Genomic DNA, 18,306 nt, shown 5'->3' with positions numbered 1-18,306 from the left:
TGATCAGAAATACAGTGTAGACATTGTTAATGTTGTAAATGACTATTGTAGCTGGAAACGGCAGATTTTTTATGGAATATCTACGTAGGCGTACAGAGGCCCATTATCAGTAACCATCACTCCTGTGTTCCAATGGTACGTTGTGTTAGCTAATCCAAGTTTATAATTTTAAAAGGCTAATTGATCATTAGAAAACCCTTTTGCAATTATGTTAGCACAGCCTCACAAGTCCTCAACTGGCAGCTTCATTAAATGGTACACGCAAAACACCAGTCTCAATGTCAACAGTGAAGAGGCAACTCCGGGATGCTGGCCTTCTAGACAGAGTTCCTCTGTTCAGTGTCTGTGTTCTTTTCCCCATCTTAATATATATATTTTTTTGGCCAGTCTGAGATATGGCTTTTTCTTTGCAACTCTGCCTAGAAGGCCAGCATCCCGGAATCATCTCTTCACAAAAAACAAGGACATTTCTATGTGACCCCAAACCTTTGAACACTAGTGTATATGTCGGTCATAATAAGCTAAATGCTCTTTACACTGCGTCTCCCAGTGAGCAAGCCACCCATCCAGCCACCCATCCAGCCACCCAGCCAGCCAGCCAGCCACCCACCCATCCATCCATCCATCCATCCATCCATCCATCCATCCATCCATCCATCCATCCATCCATCCATCCATCCATCCATCCATCCAGCCAGCCAGCCAGCCAGCCAGCCAGCCACCCATCCATCCATCCATCCATCCATCCATCCATCCATCCAGCCAGCCAGCCAGCCAGCCAGCCAGCCAGCCAGCCAGCCAGCCACCCACCCAGCCAGCCAGCCAGCCACCCAGCCATCCATCCAGCCAGCCAGCCACCCAGCCAGCCAGCCACCCAGCCATCCATCCATCCATCCATCCATCCAGCCACCCACCCATCCATCCATCCATCCATCCATCCATCCATCCAGCCACCCAGCCATCCATCCATCCAGCCACCCATCCAGCCACCCAGCCAGCCAGCCACCCACCCACCCACCCAGCCATCCATCCAGCCAGCCAGTCAGTCAGCCACCCAGCCATCCATCCATCCATCCAGCCAGCCAGCCAGCCACCCAGCTAGCCACCCAGCTAGCCACCCAGCCATCCATCCATCCAGCCACCCAGCCATCCATCCATCCATCCAGCCAGCCAGCCAGCCAGCCACCAATCCATCCAGCCAGATAGCCACCCACCCAGCCAGCCAGCCAGCCAGCCAGCCAGTCAGCCACCCACTTATCCAGCCAGCCAGCCAGCCACCCAGCCACATACCCAGCCAGCCAGCCAGCCACCCATCCACATACCCAGCCAGCCAGCTAGCCACCCACCCAGCCAGCCAGCCAGCCAGTCAGCCAGCCACCCACTTATCCAGCCAGCCAGCCAGCCACCCATCCACATACCCAGCCAGCCAGCCAGCCAGCCATCCACCCACCCAGCCAGCCAGTCATCCATCCATCCATCCATCCATCCATCCATCCATCCATCCATCCATCCATCCATCCATCCATCCATCCATCCATCCATCCATCCAGCCACCCGTCCAGCCAGCCAGCCAGCCACCCATCTATCCATCCATCCAGCCAGCCAGCCACCCACCCTGTCAGCCACCCAGCCAGCCAGTCATCCATCCATCCATCCATCCATCCATCCAGCCACCCGTCCAGCCAGCCAGCCAGCCACCCATCTATCCATCCATCCAGCCAGCCAGCCACCCACCCTGTCAGCCACCCAGCCAGCCAGTCATACATCCATCCATCCATCCATCCACCCATCCATCGAGCCAGCCAGCCACCCAGTCAGCCACCCATCCATCCATCCATCCATCCAGCCAGCCAACCAACCCACCTACTCAGTCAGCCGCCCAGCAGCCCATCAGGCTCACTGCAGTGACAGACAATACACCATCTGCCCTGGATCAGGCAAGGGTCTGTGGCACAACCAACACTGTAACAGTATGGAGAGCACCAGGATAGGAATGGATGGATTTATCAATGTCAACAAAAGCACAGTGGCAAAGAAGCAATAAAAGCAGGTACCAGAAATACTGGCATTTAGAGATACTTTAAGCTTCACTGCTACAATAGGCAGATCTATGCCAAAAAGCTGTATCAAACAAGCCAGCAGGTAGCATAGAACTCTAGGCCAGAGCCTAGTGTGTGTGTGTGTGTGTGCGTGTGTGTATATGTGTGTGTTTATGTTAGTTGATTTTCCTGTATACTGTATAAGGTAATTACTGCATGCTCTATGCTAAGTGAGACAGTGCATGTTCAGGGTTCAAAATAAAACATGGTCTATACAATAACAGGATAATTAATAGAAAAACACATTTGGAATGCTGTGTCTGCATGGTACAATACCGTCAGCCATACATAATAGTTTCTTTGGCAACGCCGCGGTGAGATGGATTGGCTGACTGTTCTCACACATCTACAACATTTCTGTCTGCACCACGCTCCACTACACTAGAGTGCTAAGATGTTAAACGTTGGTTTCATTAATTTCATGCATATTTTGTTTAAACAAATGAAATGCTGGTCTCATCAACCTCCCCTGAGCGCTCATTCAGGCATAAGAAATGAAGAGGTGGAGGTGGAGGAGGAGGAGGAGGAGGAGGGGGAGATAGAGGAGGAGGAAAAGGAGGAGTACATAGAGGGAGGAGGAGAAGGAGATAAGGGAGATGGAGGAGGAAGAAGAGGAAGATGATATGGAGATTTAAGAGGGGGGGGGGGTTTATCAGAACCTGCTGGGAACATGTTAATGACATAGGAACTCCAGCTGGGCTACTGCATATAAATGGTAACATGAAAGGTACAGTTGAAGTCGGAAGTTTACATACACCTTAGCCAAATACATTTAAACTCAGTTTTTCACAATTCCTGACATTTAATCCTAGTAAAAAGTCCCTGTTTTAGGTCAGTTAGGATCACCACTTTATTTTAAGAATGTGAAATGTCAGAATAATAGTAGAGAGAATGATTTATTTCAACTTTTATTTCTTTCATCACATTCCCAGTGGGTCAGAAGTGTATATACACTCAATTAATATTTGGTAGCATTGCCTTTAAATCGTTGAACTTGGGTCAAACGTTTCCGGTAGCCTTCCACAAGCTTCCCACAATAAGTTGGGTGAATTTTGGCCCATTCCTCCTGACAGAGCTGGTGTAAGTGAGTCAGGTTTGTAGGCCTCCTTGCTCGCACATGCTTTTTCAGTTCTGCCCACACATTTTCTATAGGATTGAGGTCAGGGCTTTGTGATGGCCACTCAAATACCTTGACTTTGTTGCCACAACTTTGGAAGTATGCTTGGGGTCATTGTCCATTTGGAAGACCCATTTGCGACCAAGCTTTAACTTCCTGACTGATGTCTTGAGATGTTGCTTCAATATATCCACATAATTTCCCACTTCATAATGCCATCTATTTTGTGAAGTGCACCAGTCCCTCCTGCAGCAAAGCACCCCCACAACATGATGCTGCCACCCCCGTGCTTCACGGTTGGGATGGTGTTCTTCAGCTTGCAAGCCTCCCTCTTTTTCCTCCAAACATAACGATGGTCATTATGGCCAAACAGTTCTATTTTGCTTCATCAGACCAGAGGACATTTCTCCAAAAAGTACGATCTTTGTCCCCATGTGCAGTTGCAAACCGTAGTCTGGCTTTTTTATGGCGGTTTTGGAGCAGTGGCTTCTTCCTTGCTGAGCGGCCTTTCAGGTTATGTCGATATAGGACTCGTTTAACTGTGGATATAGATACTTTCTACCTGTTTCCTCCAGCATCTTCACAAGGTCCTTTGCTGTTGTTCTGGGATTGATTTGCACTTTTCGCACCAAAGTACGTTCATCTCTAGGAGACGGAACACATCTCCTTCCTGAGCAGTATGACGGTTGCGTTTATTCTTGCGTACTATTGTTTGTACAGATGAATGTGGTACCTTCAGGCGTTTGGAAATTGCTCCCAAGGATGAACCAGACATGGGTCTTGGCTGATTTCTTTTGATTTTCCCATGATGTCAAGCAAAGAGGCACTGAGTTTGAAGGTAGGCCTTGAAATACATCCACAGGTACACCTCCAATTGACTCAAATGATGTCAATTAGCCTATCAGAAGCTTCTAAAGCCATGACATCATTTTCTGGAATTTTCCAAGCTGTTTAAAGGCACAGTCAACTTAGCATATGTAAACTTCTGACCCACTGGAATTGCGATACAGTGAATTATAAGTGAAATAATCTGTCTGTAAACAATTGTTGGAAAAATTACTTGTGTCATGCCCAAAGTAGATGTCCTAACCGACTTGCCAAAACTATAGTTCGTTAACAAGAAATTTGTGGAGTGGTTGAAAAATGAGTTTTAATGACTCCAACCTAAGTGTATGTAAACTTCCGACTTCAACTGTATGTACAGCATGTTAAAAGTAAAGCAACTATATACACAGCATGATACGCTGTACTATTTGAAAGCTATATTATATTAAAGCTGTAATATATGAAACCTGTACTATATGGAACCTGTACTATTTCAAAAGCAATACTATATGAAAGCTGTACTATATGAAAGCAATACACCAGTGATGTACTTGGCTGTCCGCACCACCCTCTGTAGCGCCATGTGATCGAGTGCGGTGCTATTGCCATACCAGGCTGTGATGCAGCCAGTCAATATGCTCTCAATGGTACAGCTGTAGAACTTTTTGAGGATTCAAGGGTCTTTTTCAACCTCGAGGTGGACCATTTTAAGTCTTTAGTGATTTGAACACTGAGGAACTTGAAGCTCTCAACCTGCCCCACTGCAGCCCCGTCGATATGGATGGGGGTGTGCTCGCCCCCCAGATTCCTGTAGTCCACAATCAGCTCATTGGTCTTACTGACGTTGAGGGAGAGGTTGTTGCTCTGGCACCACACTGCCAGGTCACTGACCTCCTCCCTGTAGGCTAACTCACTGTCGCCGCTGATCAGACCTACCACCGTCGTGTTGTCAGCAAACTTGAGGATGGTTTTGGAGTCGTGCGTGGCCACGCAGTCATGGGTGAACAGGGAGTACAGGAGGGGACTAAGCACACACCTCTGTGGGGCCCCCGTGTTGAGGGTCAGCGTGGCGGAGGTGATGTTGCCTACCCTCACCACCTGGAGTCGGTCCGTCAGCAAGTCCAAGATCCAGTTGCACAGGCAGGTGTTCAGACCCAGTCCTAAACTCGGTGACGAGCTTGGAGGGGACAATGGTGTTGAACGCTGAGCTGTAATCAATGAACAGCGTTTTTCACATAGGTATTCCTCTTATCTAGGTGGGTGAGGGCAGTGTGGAGAACAATTGAGATTGCGTCATCTATGGATCTGTTGGGGCAGTATGCAAATTGGAGTGGGTCTAGGGTGTCTGGGTTGGTGGAGTTAATGTGTGCCTTAACAAGCCTAAAAAAGCACTTCATGATTACCAAACTGAGTGCTACAGGTCGGTAGCCATTGTGGCATGAAGCCTTATAGTTCTTGGGGACAGGATGAATGGTGGTCATCTTAAAACATGTGGGGATTACAGACAGGGACAAGAAGAGATTGAACATTACAGTGAATATGCCTGTCAGGTGTGAGAACACGCCCTGGAATACCGTCGGCTCTGCGGCCTTGTGGATGTTGACCTGATTTTAGTCCTTTCTCACGTCAGCCTCGGAAGGTGAGATCACCCAATCGTCTGGGTCGGTGACGGCCCTCACACCCGGCACAATGTTGTTGTTGTCAAAGCGTGTATAAAATGTATTGAGTTCGTCTGATAGAGAGGCATCATTGGGCAGATCATGTCTGGGTTTTCCTTTGTAATCCATAATGGACTGTAGCCCTTGCCACAAGCAGCGGGCGTCGGAGCCTGTGTAATATGATTTCACTTTATTCATATATTGTCCTTTTGCTCATTTGATGACTCTGCGGAGGTCAAAGCGGGACTTCTTGTACTTATTTATTTCCTCGGCCGTAGCCTCAGGGTTAAGGCTCAGCTCTGTGTGCGGTAGCCCTGTCGTTTAGTTTAGCGCCAACGTCAGTGTTAATCCAGGCCTTTGATTGGGGAAGCAGCGAACCCTCACTGTGGGGACAAATTAAGCCGGTGACAGAGGTGGTTAGCTGTTCAATGTTATCGTGGAGTCTCGAAACATATTCCTTAATCAGTGCTAGCAAAGCAGTCTTGTAGCATAATCTCTGATTCTGGTGACCATTTCTCAATGGAGTGAGTCACAGGTACTTCCGGTTTTATTTTCTGCTTGTAAACTGGAAGCAGGAGTACAGAGTCATGATCTGATTTGCCGAATGGCGGACAAGGGAGGGCTTTGTATGCTTGTGCGTAGAATAACAGTCGTCTAGGACTTTATTGCTCCTAGTGGCATTGAAAACATGTTGATGGAAGTTGGGCATCAAGTGTCTTAGTGACGCAAAATAAAAATTGCCGGCAACCAGAAAAGCAGCCTCTGGATGTAGGTTTTCTTGCTTGTTTATAGCCTTGTACAGTTGGTTATTGGTTGGTTACAGTTGTTATTTTTCTTGTCCTGAGGTAGAATGTATACAACAGTCAAGATAACAGCTGAAAACTCCCTTGGGAGGTAGAAGGGTCGGCATTTGACCATCAGGTATTCCAAGACGGGTGAACAGTGTGTCGACACTTCCATCGTGCTGGAGTTAGCACACCAGTTGTTGTTGATGTAGAGGAAAACCCCTCCCCCCCACCACCGAATTCCCCGACTTCCCTGTCCTGTCCGCCCGGTGAATGAAGAATCCATCAAGTTGAATAGTCATGGGGGGTACCTTGTCTGAGAGCTATGTTTCAGTAAAGCAAAGAATATTGCAGTTTCGAGAGTCCCGTTGGTAGCAAATCTGCGATCGGAGGTCATCCATCATATTATCAAGTAACTGTATATTTATTGGCCAGTAAAACGAAGGGAAGAGGTGGGCGGTTTTACCTTCGCCTTAATCTCACCAGGATCCTCCCCCCTTGCCTCTGTAACGCCGGTGTTTCCTCTTGGGTAGCCCAAAAAATGGGACGGAATTACAGAGAGAGCCCAAGGCGGTCGAAGTTGAAGCCGAAATTGGGGTAAGTAACTGCCGATCTGATGTTCAAAAGTTATTTTTGGTTGTAAGAAATAATAGCGGATACATTTTGTGAAAATAAAAAAATTAACAAAATAATCACAAAATAGCAAAGTTGGGTCGAAACTTGCAAATTGCCGGCCATCCAGTACCGCGCCATCTTTCGAAAATGTATAAGTGAAACCCTGAGCAAAACAAGTTAAACAGCTGCTAGTGAAGTTGAGTGTTTCCATGTGAGGTAATAACAGAAAAGGAAAAAAAGGTGTTTATTCCTGACCTTTATAATAACATAGAAATGTCATGTTTATAAATACATATTGTATGCATGACCGATATCAGAGAGAGAAACACAGAATTACAATGTTACTGGAGCACAGAGCGAGAGAGAGAGAGAGAGAGAGAGAGAGAGAGAGAGAGAGGGGGAGAGAGAGAGAGAGGGGAGAGGGGAGAGGAGAGGAAAGACAGAAAGAGAGAGAGAGAGAAAGAGAGAAAGAGAGAGAGAAAGAGAGAGATATATATACATTATGTATTATGGGCACAACTTCCTACGTTAATTCCACTTCTTTATTTATTTATTCTTCAGTGGTAGGGTGATACATCAATACACTGCAAAGCAATGAGCTTTGAGGAGGCTCTATTTAAATGCAAATAAAAACACTAAATAGTGCAAATTTCTTTAACTTTTTTGCAGGAATTTGTTTGTTAGTTCCACACAAAAAAAAGCACTTTCCCTTGCTGCTTTGCCCTTGCTTTTGAGTCCAGGAGAAGGCGTAATCTGGGTCCTGGAAATCAGCCCTACATACTGGTTGAGTTATTTAGCTGCAGTTTTAACCAGCAGAACTCCATGTCCTCCTCCTCTCCCAACAGTGTCTGTGTGTCTGGCAGGCCGGTGGAGGATGGAGTGCCAGTAGCAGTAGTATCCTCAGCAGAACCCTTGGGGACAGGACTAATTGCACTGTCTACCTCCGTCTCTCTCTCACACATAGACTTGAAATCCATACCTTCCTGACCACTGGTGTGTGTGTGTGTGTGTGTGTGTGTGTGTGTGTGTGTGTGTGTGTGTGTGTGTGTGTGTGTGTGTGTGTGTGTGTGTGTGTGTGTGTGTGTGTGTGTGTGTGTGTGTGTGTGTGCGTGCGTGCGTGCGTGTAGAAGCTCTATTTCTCACCCAATGTAAATCTATACTTAACCACTGGCCATATTCATCACACACTGTCCGTTTCCAACTCAACCCTATAATGATCTGAATACCTTCTCAGTGTAACCACAAACAGACTGCTCTGAGCCTGGTCTGGCTGGTAGCTGTTGAAAGCCATGCCTTCCAACAACATGATTCTCCTATCCTGGATAATAACAAAGCAGTTAAAGTCTTCATTCATAAACTTTGGGATTTTTTCATTTGCCTCTTCTGTACAGTTATGCGTAATTAAAATATTTTAATGTGTGTTTATGTATGTATGTGCGCCTGTGTGTGTATCTGTGTTTGTGTCTATGCAGTCATTTGTGTGTGTGTGTGTGTGTGTGTTGTCCTATAACAGACTCTGTCTCAGTGTAGTGTAGTATATTCCCAGTAGACGGTGGGACCTGTAGGACCCTGCTTAGAGCAGCAGTTTCCCCAGGGGATTTTTACTGGGGTATTAATAGAACATTACAGGGCCTGCTTATGAATCTGTGTTCTAGCTTTATAATACAAGAATGGGAACGCTGTTCCCTGGGTGCCTGTCTGCTGGTTTCTCTCCTGTTTTTAAAACCTGGTGCGTGGAGTGACATTAGTGGTTCAATCTAGGATCCGCTTGCCAACCCTATCCCTAACCCTGACAATTTAACAGGTAACCCTATCCCTAACCCTGACAATTTAACAGGTAACCCTATCCCTAACCCTGACAATTTAACAGGTAACCCTATCCCTAACCCTGACAATTTAACAGGTAACCCTATCCCTAACCCTGACAATTTAACAGGTAACCCTATCCCTAACCCTGACAATTTAACAGGTAACCCTATCCCTAACCCTGACAATTTAACAGGTAACCCTATCCCTAACCATTTACTTTGGATGTAAAGCAAATCAAATCAAATTTGACAAAATCACATTGTATTTGTCACATGCTTTGTAAACAACAGGTGTAAACTAACAGTGAAATGCTTACTTACAGGCCGGGCCCTTCCCAACAATGCAGAGAGAAAAATATAGAAATAATAGAAAAATAATAACAAGAGTAATAAATACACAATGAGTCATGATAACGTGGCTATATGCACGGGGTACCAGTACCGAGTCGATGTTCAGGGGTATGAGGTAATTGTGGTCGATATGTACATATAGGTAGGGATAAAGTGACTAGGCAACAGGATAGATAATAACAGAAGAATATGTGATGAGTCAAAAGAGTTAGTGCAAAAAGGGTAAATGTAGATTTTCCAGGTAGCTATTGGTTAACTATTTAACTAACTATTATCATTCTTATGGCTTGGGGGTAGAAGCTGTTCAGGGTCCTGTTGGTTCCAGATTTGGAACACCGGTACCGCTTGCTGTGTGGTAGCAGAGAGAACAGTCTATTACTTGGGTGGCTGGAGTCTTTGAGAATGTATAGGGCCTTCCTCTGAAGGCTGTAGAAGAAGATGAAAATAACATTTGAGAGATGAAGAGAGATGTAGGGAAAGTGATTGGGTAGAAAGAGAATAGATTGACATTTGGTGGTGTTCTATTCAGATGATAGGAAGTAGTGTGAAATGAAACACTATCTACAGCACAGACAAGCTGACAGGCGTGGTGGGGAAAAGGCGTCGCTCACATTCCTACTCCTTCGAGATGAATCAGACCACTCTGTAACATCTTAATGTCAGAACTATAGCCAAGCAAATCAGAGCTAGAAGCTAATTAGATCAGATATTAGCACCATGAGGCTTTTAATGAGAATTTACCACAGAGTAGCAGATGAAGTGCTACAGTGAGGGGCGGTTACAGTCTTGACCAGAATGGAAATATTGTCTGCAGAACGCCATGGCTTCATAACACAGTGCTGACCCTAAATGACAGTTACAAGACAGGCATGACAGAGACAGGTCAAAGAGACATGTAGCAACCTTTCATTAGAGGGCCATTCACTGACGCCTCAAGGATGGACTGTCATAGTGTTAGAACAGGAAGCATGTATGAGTGTCAAACTGAGGAGAAGCCATCTCAACACACCTGAGAGACCATCTACCCATTCGCTACCAGGCCACACATCACACCTAGAGCCTAACCACAGATCTAGGATCAGTTTACAATATAACCTACCCAAAAATTAACCATTAGGAGGTAAATATATCTGACCCTGTATAGCTAGTTCTACCTTCTCCCACCTAGATTCTTTGGAGAGCCAGCTGCAGGTGGCGCCACTGAGACAGGCTTTTGACACATGCACTGATAACACAACTTTATCAGGGATAGGGCTTAGTAGTTGGGGATGGGAAATAAGTCTAGGAATTGCCAGGGACCTCATTATACAATATTATCACCATACTTAGGTGCCGATACAATATGTATTGGGATTCTCACAATTCTATATGTATTACGATTCGATAGTGCGATGTCATTGAAATTTGATGTTCCAAACATTTTATTCACTATATGTCTGCTGCAGAGAGACAGGAGAGAGCATGATAAAATGAGTTTTGATCAGTCATGGAAACATACTGTAAATGCTGAAAGCAAAATAATTGTTTGGTATATTTGTCTTGGTTTAAGGATGGAAGGGTGTCTGGGCCCAGCAGCAAAGCAGGACCCAGTGAACCAAGGGATCTCCTGCCTCATTTAAAAGGATCAACCCTTTAGTTTGGGGACACTTTAAAACAATGTTACAACAATGGACTGACATTTTTCTCAGATTCTCTGAATCTCTGCAGTTTATTTCATTTAGCCAATCCTTTAATTTATCCAATCCTCCCTTTGTTTTTACCAGCCAGGCTAGAAAAAAAACTATGCAGCTCCAACAAAACTCCCACAGAAAGAACAATAACAGTGAGTACTGTAGAGGAAGCTGAAACTTGGCAGTGTTTGTGTAGTAGGGCTTAGTTAATAACTCTTTGCGTCCCTGCAGAACACCGGTGTTGGTGTGAGGGATTGTCTGACATGCTGCATTCAGCGTCTCCCAGCCAGGGAGGATGAGACTGATTGGTTTTCATTGTTCTCCTCTCAGCTGACATCAGGCCCAATTGTGCCTGTGAAATCCCCAATCTACAACGCTCACCTTCACCCGGTTCAAAGCAATATACAACATTTGACACATGGGTTTTAAAAGCAAAGAGCTGTTTGTCTGGCAGAGATAAAACATAATTCTAGAGTTGTTTTCTGATGAATTGTGACATGTGGTAAGGCCTCTAAATCCAACAACAACAGGTGAGAAATACACATCATCTGGATGCCACACATAGGCTCACACACACACACACACACACACACACACACACACACACACACACACACACACACACACACACACACTCGCGCATACACACAGTGCAGAGAAACAGTTTCAGAACCACGGACAGAAGCTGGAAGCAGCCTAGAACAAAATCTCAGAGGCACCTCTGAAGTCAATGTGAAAGACACCATAGGGCTGACTGGAAAGCTGACACACTACTCATCAACTCAATCATCATTCAATCTTTGATGGCAGCACAAAGACACACTGGGCTGTTATGTAGCACCTGCCTGGGAGAAGAGGGAGTAGTATCACTTTTATTGAACTGAGAGAACAATCAAATATAACCTAGGGGCCACATCCCTCTGTGTCCCTGTAGAATCAATAGAACTATTTTAAACCTGAGTGATAGCGTGTACACACACACACACGCACACACACACACCTGAGCTTCTTTAACCACATTTGGTGGCAGAGAGACAAAGACGACACAATAGAGAAAAAAAAAACAGATTACACTCTAAAGGCAACATAAGGGTAATTTTATTATCTGGTGTGATTCTTATGTGGTTTGCAGTCATGCATCAGGTCAATGCAGCAGAATGGAACAGTAATGGGATCCAAAAGCCTGCTGAGGGCTCAATTCACATGACAGCATCAATCTGCCTGGATCAAGGAATCTGTCTGTATAGTTTGAAGGTATAGTACGGCCTTAAATAAATACAATTTAACCTCAGTCTTTACATAATTCAATCCAGCCACTGCATTAAAAAAATGGGATGTTTTATGTTTTTGATTGGATACTGTAAGTATTTGGTCCATTGTTAAACCTTATGTAAAACGTAATGGACGGTTGTAGTCATTGAAGGATGTAGATAGGTAACCTTAGCCTAATTGATTTGCCACCCCCGGGTTGACAACTTCTCACTCTCCTGCGTTCATAGCGTTCGTAGCGCGGGAAAGGGCTCCGTGCGTTATTTACCTGTAGGCTGTTGTCCTTCCAGTAGGCCTATTTTTTCCACACATGATAAACTGTTTAATAGCCATAGGTTCACATTATTCAAAATCAAACTGCGTGCTATTTTCAAGCAATTAAAAACGCAGACTGACACTCATTTGGAAAAGCACACGTGCTGGTTGGAATATGAATGTCGTAGCCTAGAGCTCCTGACCAATATATAGGTTCCGGCCTATATATTGGTCAATGCAATATTTGGTTAACTGTAGCCTATTATGGCTACATTTAGGCGCGGGTGGAAACACTTGCCACAAGTGTGAATTAAAGCGCATATCAGCAGCCTTTACCCGAAAAAAATAAATATAACTAATAACTAATTTAGGCTAATATTAAACTGTTCTCCAAAGTCATGCGCAGATAAAATCTCTCACCTTGATTGCCGTGGCTGGTAGGAGTGAAGAGAATCCGAAAAAATAGGAAAACGAGGCAGAGTTTTTCTCCTAAAGTCATTTCTGTACCATCCACAGGCTGCCCAGCACCGCGCCGAGCAGGAGACTATCCAAGAGAAGAAACCTGGTCACAAAGCGCCTTTAGATCCCAAGTGGAGCCGTGGGTGTCTCTCCTCTCCCCGGACCCTCCTCACATCCAGTCCCCGCTGGAGAGAGCTGACAGACGAATGTAGGCTACTGGAGGAGATCCATCGCATGATCAGGCGGAGAGCTTAGGAAGGTTGGTGAAGTTCACACCGCGGCAAAAACAAAAATCAAGACGACATTTACCAGCAGCGACCGCATTTCTAGAGCAATGCTCAAAGACAAAATACGTTGCGCTCGTGTCGGAGCTTCCTGTATTTCACTGTTTTGACAAGAAATCTAATCAAACATTCCTCCTCGGTGCGCTATTTTATTTCCTCCTGGTTTCAGCAAAGCGTATTCGTGATTCCTTCACGCGGGAAATGGAAGACGCCAGGATGCGGATCGTGACATACAGTTCCAAACTCCAAGTGGCGCGGTATCAGTTGTTTGGTTGGTGTGAGCGAGCGTAGTGCCGCTGTAGCCGGTTCCATGCAAGCCTGGACTGACTGCTGCAGCAGAGAACTGTGCAACTCCCGTTTACGACAGAGTACAGCTACAGAATGGCGAGACAGAGCGCATCTGTGCAGGGCGCCCGGCGCTAGAGGGTGTTAGCTGACAACACAACGGCAGTGTGCATGCCAGCCAGCAAAGTCTATGTGCGTGTGCGTGTATGTGTGTGCCTCTTCCAGCTGGACATCAATATTTCTGCAGGTTATTGATGACCAGTGTTGTTAACTCTATTCCAGGTAGATTTGGATTGCAAATGATCTGTGTGGGAGGAAATGTAACATAATGTGATGCATAGAGTAAATTGCAATATATTTGCCTCCATTTTAAACGAGATTAGCTATGCTTACCTAGGCCTATACCTTTTTTATATTTAGAAAATACATTTTGAAGGTCAGGCAGGGCATTCATTTTCACATTATTATGTTACTTTCATGTAGGCCTACAGTAAATGTACTGTAAAGCTGAATTCAAGTTTATAATTGAAATAGTTAATTTGGAAAACATTGAATCTGTTGTAAATTGCTCCTAGACCTAGGGTCAGTTTTGTGTTTTCCCCCTAATGGTTAATGTTAGGCATCTTGGTAGATGAGCTGATCCTAGGTCTGTGCAACTTCTACCCAGTGGATCTTCGAAGCAGTAGTGTCATCCTGGCCAACAACAATGTCAGCCCGGAGTACAGAAGGTCTTCATCCCATCCCAATGGACGCTTTATGGAGTGAGTAACCAAACTGCACCTCACCTTGTGGGGTTAAACAAAGCAACACTCCCTCCTGTCATGATGACAGTCAATCAGTATAAGGGACATCAGTCAGAATTAGTCAACTCTAAGCCAACCAGAAACAATATTTAGTCAGAACCACTCAGCTCAAAGGCATTCAGACACATTGTCTGCTCTAGCCAATGACCATCCCTGTCACTGAGGACTTGGGATTAAGCCCACATTACAACAACAGAATGTACTATGCAAAGCTCCACCAATACAATTGATCGATAAAGGTCAAGGCATTTGTAGGTCCAGGACGACAGCTATCGAGGAAGTGGCGTGACAGCACAATGCTAGCTTATCCAATCGCCACACAAATGATTTGTTGTCAGTTCATCTTGGCAAAAGCAGAACTAACCAGGTAGACAGGCTAGATAATATTTATATGTCTATAATAATGGATAAAACTATGAATGTGACAGTCCAGATGTATTGCCGTTATAAACCACTGGGTAAGGGATATGAGGACATAGGCTTTAGAATTGACGCCTCATAGACATATTATTGTTATGGATATAGCCAGTTGGATAGAGATGGAGAATGGATTCACAATCCTATATAGTGGCTGATGATGATTGCATGATTTAAACGTATTTAGTGTTGACAATACAATTAATTAAAAACTGTGTTTTAGTGAATGTGTTAAAAATCCTCTTGGACAAACAACAACCTTTTTCAGTGAAAATAGTTAAGAACTAAATAATTCATTCATTCAAATTCATTATCCTGTTTTCATCCTTTACAGTATGTATACATCTAATGCAAGTTATTTGCTTATGTGAAGGAACAACACAATCTCACACTCAATTAGAGCAAATATGTACAAAAAGTATTGCTTTTTTTGTGACTTAATTCATTGTAAAAGACACATTTTTGTGCGACTTCATTCATAGGAAAATATATTTTTTGGGGGCAAACTTGTGAACAATCTATTGAACGTTAAGGGAGCAGTGCATTTTGGGCAATGGTGTTCTACACTGCCTTTTTTTGTGTCCCACATTTATTCATATAAAAAATAAACGTGTTATCAACCCAATATTGTTAATCAACCAGGTTGTCACCGAAATGCATTTTGGGCAATGGTGTTCTATACTGCCTTGTTTTGTGTCCCACATTTATTTATATAAAAATCAAACGTGTTATCAACCCAATATTGTTATTCAACCAGGTTGTCACCGAAATACTTGTAATATAATAGTAGCCTTACATTTTTTTTATTTTTAAAATGCCATTGCTGTTTTCTATGCTTACTTTCGCTCAAGGGACACTGGTTCTATTTCGGATTTAATGAGGGTTGCCAGATTGGTGTAAAAAGCTGTATTTGTCTTTTTTTTTGTGGTATTGATGAAGGTATTTGATTGGGGAATGGCGATACATTTTCATGATGGGAAATTAATTCATCAATAAATGTGGTGAAACAGAAGACCTGGAAAAAATATCTCGTGTTGCAAGTAAACAGAGTAAATACGCGTAAAGGAAAGTGTGAAATACAGGATTTTTTTTTTTACAAAAGAAGACAATTTAATGAAAAATGCCATAGAGATAAGGTAAATGATAGAAGGCCTCCCAAGTGGCGCAGCAGTCTAAGATACTGCATCGCAGTGCTTGAGACATCAATACAGACCAGGGTTCGATCCCAGGCTGTTTCATAACTGGCTGTGATGGATAAAACTAGGGGGGCCCACAATTGTCCCAGCGTCGTTCGGGGAGGTTTTGGCCGGGGGGGCTTTACTTGGCTCATCGCGCTCTAGAGACTCCTTGTGGTGGGCCGGGCACCTACAGGCTGACTTCAGTTGTCGATTGAAAGTTTTTCCTCCGACACAGTGGTGCAGCTGGCTTCTGGGTTAAGCAGGCAGGTGTTAAGAAGCGCGGTTTGGTCAGTCATGCTTCGGAGGACGCAGGACTTGACCTTCTCCTGAGCCTTTCTGGAAGTTGCAGCGATGAGACAAGATTGACATTGTGGAGAAAAAGGTAAAATACCCCCAAAAACTAAATAGGATTGTCCTTTGATAAGGGATGTGATGGTTCAGAATGATAATAATACAATGAACAAATTGAAATAAAAGAATGGTTGAGTTGAGAAAAAGTCCCATCCTTTAAGAGTCTGTAGAGAGCTGCTGTGCTCTGCTGTAATAGGAGGAAATGAGGTGTGACTGTAGCAGGGGAAGCTAACTGTGATCCATGGATCTCCCCTGCTTTAGAGAGAGAGAACAGTCTGTGTGTGTGTTCGCGCATGCGTGCATGTATGCGTTTGTGTGGGGGTGTGTGTATGTGTGTGCGCGGGTGTATGTGTATGTGTGATCCAGAACACTTTCTGCCAAGCCAGACTGATCTGTAGATAGTACAGGAACAAGCCCAGATCAGCACAACTGACAGCAGGAATGAGGCTTTATACCACAGTTAAACACTAACAAGTTTCAGAGGTTACACAACGACCATGGTCTTTATAATGAGCAGAAAGATGTATGTCTGGAATCCTACAATGAAACAATGTGTACTGTATGAAACAGAAAAGGAACTTATATGAATTATAAATCTACCCAGCTTGCAAGCCAAATCAGGGTCAGAGGAGAAGTACTCTAATGTACGTTACAGATGTAGGATCTTAATTTGAGCCAGTTTGCTACAGCAAGAAAATAATCCTGCAGCAACAGTAAATGTGAATTATTATGCGGATTACAATTAATGGACATTTTTGTAGGGGTTGATACCTTTTTCGTAAGGGAAAATCAAGTTTCAAAGTGGAAATAACAAACTTCAGAAGCCTTTTTAAAAGTCAAATAAACTACCAGTTTTAATATTCAATACATTGCAGGAAAGTTATCCTGCAACAGGGTGATCAAATTAAGATCCTACATCTGTATATTACTGTAAAGTCTTCTGATTAGGTGTAACAAACAGTAGAGTATGCTACAGTCCCTCAAGGCTAAAGCCACATTGAACAATTTCAGACTTTATTACACAAACAGGAAACAAATCAGGGAAAAATAAACCATGATTGCACCACTTCAAAGTTGCAATTTTCAGTCTAAAGTGTATTGCAATTTGTTGGCTAAGTCAATTTTAGCCGTTGATTTAAATGGCATTGCTTTATGTTGCTGTTTATTACAGACCTCAGGACCTCCAGGTGGAAGCAGAGAAAGAGCACTACAGACCACAGCTGTGTGTGCGTGTGTGTGTGTTTTCACATTGCCGTGCAGGTTGTGTGTTTTTCCACGTGTCCACACCTGTGAGAGACACACGTTTATGAAAGGTAACTAAATCTATAAGGCTGACACGTTTCCTGTCAATGTGTTGGTAAAGCCAACTCTTTAAACACTGCCAGCATTCCCATCTAACTAAACATAATGTACTGCATTCACTTTCTATATTTTTCAGAAACTTTATTATTTTGAAAGGTTTTACCGTATTATTGGCTAGAGTAAAACTGAACAATTAAACACCTTTTTTTGGCATGGTCATACACACACACACACACACACACACACACACACACACACACACACACACACACACACACACACACACACACACACACACACACACACACACACACACACACACACACACACACACACACACACGCACACACACACACACACACCTCTCCTACAGTTCAACTCCAAATATGCATACACACTTAAGACACACACACATACACCCTTCTCTCCTTAAATTCACCTCTGAGTATACACACACCCTTCCCCTCCGTGGGCCCACCTCCCAGTGTTACCTAATGGTCCATGGTTCTAACCTTCCCCGTAGCGATACAGAGAAGAATGACCAGAACAAATAGAGAACAGCTCATCATCAGGCCTGAGAGGCTGGACGGCTGGAATCCTGGTAGTTAAACCTTCGCTCAGGGAGGAGTGAGGGAGGGAGCGAGAAAGAGAGAGGTAGAGGGAGAGGGAGAGAAACAGAGAAGAGCCGGTGGTCAAGCAGATGGAGACCCTTATTAAAGCGAGGGAATAGAGGGGCTGGCAGCACATGGCTTCTCATAAACTTTATGTGTAACAC

This window comes from Salvelinus namaycush, chromosome 13 (genome assembly GCF_016432855.1).
Source record: "Salvelinus namaycush isolate Seneca chromosome 13, SaNama_1.0, whole genome shotgun sequence".
Classification (NCBI taxonomy): domain Eukaryota; kingdom Metazoa; phylum Chordata; class Actinopteri; order Salmoniformes; family Salmonidae; genus Salvelinus; species Salvelinus namaycush.
Note: the sequence above shows the minus strand (reverse complement) of the source record.